This window comes from Lycium barbarum, chromosome 7, assembly GCF_019175385.1.
Source record: "Lycium barbarum isolate Lr01 chromosome 7, ASM1917538v2, whole genome shotgun sequence".
NCBI classification, from domain to species: Eukaryota; Viridiplantae; Streptophyta; class Magnoliopsida; order Solanales; family Solanaceae; genus Lycium; species Lycium barbarum.
This window is the reverse complement of record NC_083343.1, coordinates 108,074,253-108,080,289: the sequence shown is the minus strand read 5'-3', so window position 1 is coordinate 108,080,289 and position 6,037 is coordinate 108,074,253.

The following is a 6,037-nucleotide window of genomic DNA, read 5'->3' as shown; positions in this document are numbered from 1 at the left end:
GCAAATACTACCACCGCCAACTCCATGTTATGAGTGGGGTAGTTCTTCCAATGCACCTTTAACTGTTTTGAAGCATAAGCTATAACTTTCCCTTTCTGCATCAAAAGACAAGCAAGACCCATCTGTGAACCGTCTCAATACACAGTAAAGCGCTTTCCTTCCACGGGAATAGTCAAAATAAGAGCCATAGTCAACAATGTCTTGATCTTTTGAAAGCTCGCCTGCACTCATCCAAAAACTGAAAAGGTACATTCTTCTGAGTCAACCTAGTCAAAGGAGATGCAATGAATGAAAATCTCTTTATAAAACGTCGATAGTAACTAGCGAGGCCAACGAAACTCCGTATCTCGGTAACTGAGGTAGGTCTTGTTATATCCCGTATCTTGTACATTCGGATACTTCAAGATAATTGCGATAAGTTAAGGGCAAGGCTATATTTTTTATCTTGTTTAATACACAAGTTGTTTATGAAAATCTTTTATGTGAAAATATTAAGAAAGGCTAGGGGTAAAAAGGGAAATTCACAAGGTGGCTCACGGAAATATTAAGGAAAATTTGGGGTTAAAAGTGATTTATGAAAACTTATAATTCTTGAACAATAAGGGCCAAGTGGCCGTGTAATGTGGTATGGTCCTTGGCCCACATGGATTCGTAATATATTTGTATAAAAGATGACTAATTAGTCATATTCTTCATCTTCATCCCTTAGAAAGTTCAAGAACCTTGGAGAAAATAAAGAGAAGCCATTCGGCCATGGCATAGCCGAACAAGGCCTTGGGAAAATTTGATAACAAAAAAAAATTTCTTCTAGCAATTCAACCAATTGGAAGGTCCTGTTTAACGTGAAGTAGTTGTTGGAGAAAGCAAAACACTTATTTGTGCACTTTACCACCCTAGCCAAGTTGAGAAGTGTAGTGAAGAAAGGTAAGGTTTAATCCTCTTTTTCATATGTTATGAATGCTTTGTACATGTTGTAGTGTGTGGAAATGGATGAAAACCATGAAATTTGTGTGTTGGGGTGGTGGCCGAATATGGGCTGTTTTGTATGGCAAGGAATGAACTAATTTTATCTAGTATTTTGGTTGTTGTCGTCATGGATTCTATGATGAAAATGAGAGTTTAATGATTCAAATTGAAGTTGAAATTGTTGTGGGCTGTTTTAGAAGCCAATGTGAATTGAATGTAGTCTCTTGTATTTATGGAAAATAATGTTGTCAGTGTGTGAATTGTTGGTGTAGTTCATGAATTTGAAAGAAGGAAATGTGTTGTGGTTGTTCCTAGTGGACTTGGAAGTTTTCGGGTGGGGTGGCATATTGGTTAGATTATTTTGAATATTGTGCGGATTGTTTGAAGTGTTCTTGAGTTTTGTTTGAATGGTTTCAGAATAGTATTTGAGTGTGCGAGCATTGGTGTTAGCTTGATTGTATGTAGTTGAAGTGAATGTAGATGGAATGCCGTCGAATTATGGAAAAGGAAGTTGCTAATGTTAGAATGTGTTTTGAATTAATTGTTGATGTTGTTAATATGGTTGTTGGTATTGTTGTTGATGATTTGGCCGAGTTGAATTCTCGGGGTTGTTGAATTTACAGGGGAAATGTTGCCCAAATTTCTGTAGACAAGTGCTAGCTTAGGATTGAATTCCTAAGTACTTGTAGCTAACGTTTGGTATTTAATGACGTTATTGTAGATCTTGGGGAGCCCGAGACTTGAGTTGGGATTAGCTTAGGAAGCGGGCAAGGTATGTAAATCTTACCCTTTCTTTCTTTTGGCATGCCTTAGATGTAAATAAGATGTGATACAAACCTCGGGGTAACTCCTTTCATAAGATCCGAGCATGTCGACGACTCTTATTCACGTCTTGATGTTACACTCCTAATATAGTCGAACTATGGTCCTTAGGTCTTTTGTATAGTTAGATAAAGAACGTGTATACAAAATTTTTGTTCTTAAAGGTCTTATGTCGAATAATGTCTCTAACTTTCTTAGACGAGCTCGGATCGCTCCGATACGTTCTTAGGGAGTTCTAAAGCGAATAATGTCTGTAACTTTCGTAGGCGGTCTCGGATTGCTTTGAATCGTTCGTAAAGGTTCCTGTAGTAAAATTCCCATAACTTTCTTATACTAAATCGGATTGACTTGAAACGTGTTTATGATCCTTCAGGTGTCGGTAAGTGTACTTGTCTATCGAGTCTTAAAAATTGATTTATGTGCATATGGTTTCTCACTACTCTGCTCGTGCATACTGTTATTATATCTTTCGCCGAGTCTCGAGCCGGTTTTGTCATCGTGCGCACTATGTTATATTCGGCAGTATGATGTGTTACGGTTCCCCGAGTCCCCCACTAGCGGGCGGGGTACCGTTTATGTATGATATGGTGTTATGATGTGTTATGTTGCTATGATGTGTTACGGAGATGTTACGGGGATATGAAATCTTCTGGAGTATGATGTGCTGTGGCGCCAATGACGGGGTGGCGACCATGTTCCCGAGCCCTATACATGATTTTGACATGCATTACTTGTGTTTCAAAAACAAGCATTTTGGTATTTTGATTCTTGTACTCGTTTTCCATACGTCTTATTTCAGTTATGATCCTGATTATTGTATTTCACGCTTTATATACTCAGTACCTATTTCGTACTGACCCCCTTTCTTCGGGGGCTGCATTTCATGCCCGCAGGTACAGACGCTCGTTTCAGTGACCCGTCAGCTTAGTACACTTATTTTGCTGTTTTGGAGTGCTCCCCTTGTTCTGGAGCCTACATTCTGGTATAGACTCTTCCGTTGTATATATGTATGTATATGTTCAGGGGTACGGCGGGGCCCTGTCCCATCATGTGATTCTGTTGTCTTTATTAGAGGCCTGTAGACATACATGTGGGTTGTGAATAGTTACTGTTCAGTTATGTCTGTGTGATTTATGTCTTAAGTGGTTCCATTTGCTGTGACAGCCTTATCGGCTTGTATGTACATACATATATATATTTCTGGGGCGATGTTTTTTACGACAGCCTTGCCGGCTTCTGTGTGATACAATTGTTTATATGCGACCGCTTGAGACGACGTCTGACCTTCGTATCTGGATAAGCCATCTGTATGCCGATTCTGGTAAGTGAGTGTGTACGGGTGTCCAGCTCGGGCACTAGTCACGGCCCACGGGGTTGGGTCGTGACAAAAGTGGAATCAGAGCGGTTCGTCCTCGGAATGTCTACAGGTCGTGTCTAGTAGAGTCTTGTTTATCGGTGTGTTGTGCACCACATCTATAAACAGGAAGGTACAGGACATTTAGGATGTCACCTTTCCTTCGATCTTAGATCGTGCGATAGAGCTGTATTATTAGGATGATTCCTTTCTAACAGATTGCTATGTTTACAGTGATGCCTCCGAAAAAAGCGACAGCTGCCCAGAAAGGCAAAGCAGTAGCAGGAGAGACCAGTCAGACTCGGAGAGTTACTCGGGCCCGTGCCCAGACTATGCCCGAGATTATGCCCCAGTCAGCGGGCTCTGCTACGCCGCCGTCATCAGAGGAGCCGAGAGTTGCAGCCGCTGCCGCTATGGATCAGGAGGCGGCTCCACCGTTAGTTCCGGAGGCTCCAACGCCCGAGCCTCCAGCTCCTCAGCCATGAGCGGAGGATAGGGCGATGAGAGATGCGGTATAGTTGCTGACTAGATTAGTAGCGGGGTAGGCTCGCAGACACGGGCTGGGAGGTGATTATGCAGATAGACATGACAGCTTAAGGGTTCGTGACTTCTTGACTTGTAATCCCCCAGAGTTCTATGGGTCAAAGCCCGAGGAGGATCCTCAGGACTTTATTTGACAGATGCAGCGTACGCTGAGGTTAGTCAGAGCTTCTGAGACCGAGTCTGTCGAGCTGGCTTCACATCGGTTGCGTGATGTAGCTATCAATTGGTATGAGTCTTGGGAGCTATCTAGAGGTGAGGGTGCTCCTCCAGCGGTGTGGGATGAGTTTACAGCAGCCTTTCTCGGCCATTTTCTGCCTCCAGAGATGCGGCGAGCGAGGGTTGACAGATTCTTACAGCTGAGACAGAGAGGCAGAAGCGTTTGAGAGTATAGCCTAGAGTTTGACTCTCTGGCCAGATATGCGCCCACCATTGTAGCTGATATGGCTGACAGGATGCATCGATACGTGATGGGGTTGGATCGTTATTTGGTTGATAGCTGTATGGCGGTGGCATCCCAGCCTGGGATAGATATTGCTCGGGTGCAGGCATATGCACAAGGAATGGAGGATCGACACAGAGGGTGCCAGCCCGATAGAGATCGTGATAGAGGTCAGTCCAAGAGGGTTAGATCAGCTGGTTATTCCGGGTAGTTTCGAGGCGGGCAGCCTCAGCAGCAGTATAGCAGATATCCTTCTCAGCCAGGCCGAAGTACACATCCACAGTCCGCGGGTAGAAGATTCGATGGTGCAGGACACTCAGGAGCAGGCCAGAGTTCCAGGGCTTCGGGTTCGCAGGTGAGCAGAGGTTCCAGTCAGTCAAGGCCACCCATGCCTCGGTGTTCTCATTGTGGGAGGTCTCACCCAGGGGAGTGCTATCGTGCTACGGGCGCCTATTTTTCTTGTGGCCGTCAAGGCCATATTATGAGAGATTGCCCGTTGGCGAGTAGTTCCGGTAGTGCAGCTCAACCTACGGGGTAAGTTGCCGGTTCGTCTTCCACTTCTGTAGCTATGCGCCCTATGGGGCGGGGTATGCCAACACCAACAGGCCGCGGTAGAGGTCGTGGCAGAGTTTCTAATTCTAGCGGTCCCTCGAACCGCATATATGCCTTGGCCAGCTGGCAAGACCAGGAGGCGTCACCAAATGTGGTTACAGGTATACTATTGATCTTTTCCCTAGATGTGTATGCATTGATAGATCCGGGCTATACTTTGTCATATATTTCTCCCCTTGTCGCTAGTAGAATTGGGATAAAACCTGAACCGATAGAACCGTTTAAGGTAGCTACACCGGTCGGGGATTCTGTTATAGCAAGGCAGGTATATAGAGATTGTTCAGTAATTATATGTCGCCGTTGCACCAAAGCCGATTTGATAGAGCTGGATATGACAGAATTCGATGTTATTATGGGCATGGATTGGTTAGCCTCTTATTATGCCAATGTTGACTGTCAGAAGAAGGTAGTCCGCTTCCATTTTCCAGGGGAACCAGTTATAGAATGGGCAGGAAATACAGCATCGCCGAGGGGTAAGTTTATTTCATACCTCAAGGCCAGGAAGATGATTCAGAAGGGGTATATTTATCATCTGGTTCACGTGCATGATATTAAAGCGGAAGCACCTACTCTTTAGTCAGTTCCAGTAGTTAATGAATTTCCAGATGTATTTCCAGATGAGCTTCCAGGCCTTCCTCCTGAACGGGAAATAGAGTTTACGATAGATGTGCTGCCAGATACCCAGCCTATATCTATTCCACCTTACAGAATGGCACCTGCAGAACTGAAGGAATTGAAGGAGCAGCTGAAGGATTTATTAGAGAAAGGCTTCATCAGACCCAGTACATCACCTTAGGGAGCACCAGTACTGTTCGTGAGGAAGAAAGATGGGTCGCTACGGATGTGCATTGATTATAGGCAGCTGAACAAGGTGACCATAAAGAATAAATATCCCCTCCCCCGTATTAATGATTTATTTGACCAGTTGCAGGGTGCTAAGTACTTTTCGAAGATAAATTTGTGCTCGAGCTATCACCAGGTACGGGTAATAGAGGCAGATATTCCGAAGACTGCGTTCAGGACCCGATATGGGCACTATGAGTTTAGAGTGATGTCTTTTAGGCTGACCAACGCCCCAGAAGTGTTCATGGACTTGATGAATCGAGTATTCAGGCCGTTCCTAGACATGTTCGTGATTGTATTTATTGATGATATTCTGGTTTATTCCCGATCAGAAGAGGAGCATTCAGATCATCTGAGGACAGTACTCAGAACACTCCGGCAACAGAAATTATATGCTAAGTTCTCCAAATGTGAATTCTGGTTGAATTCAGTGGCATTTTTGGGGCATATCGTCGGAG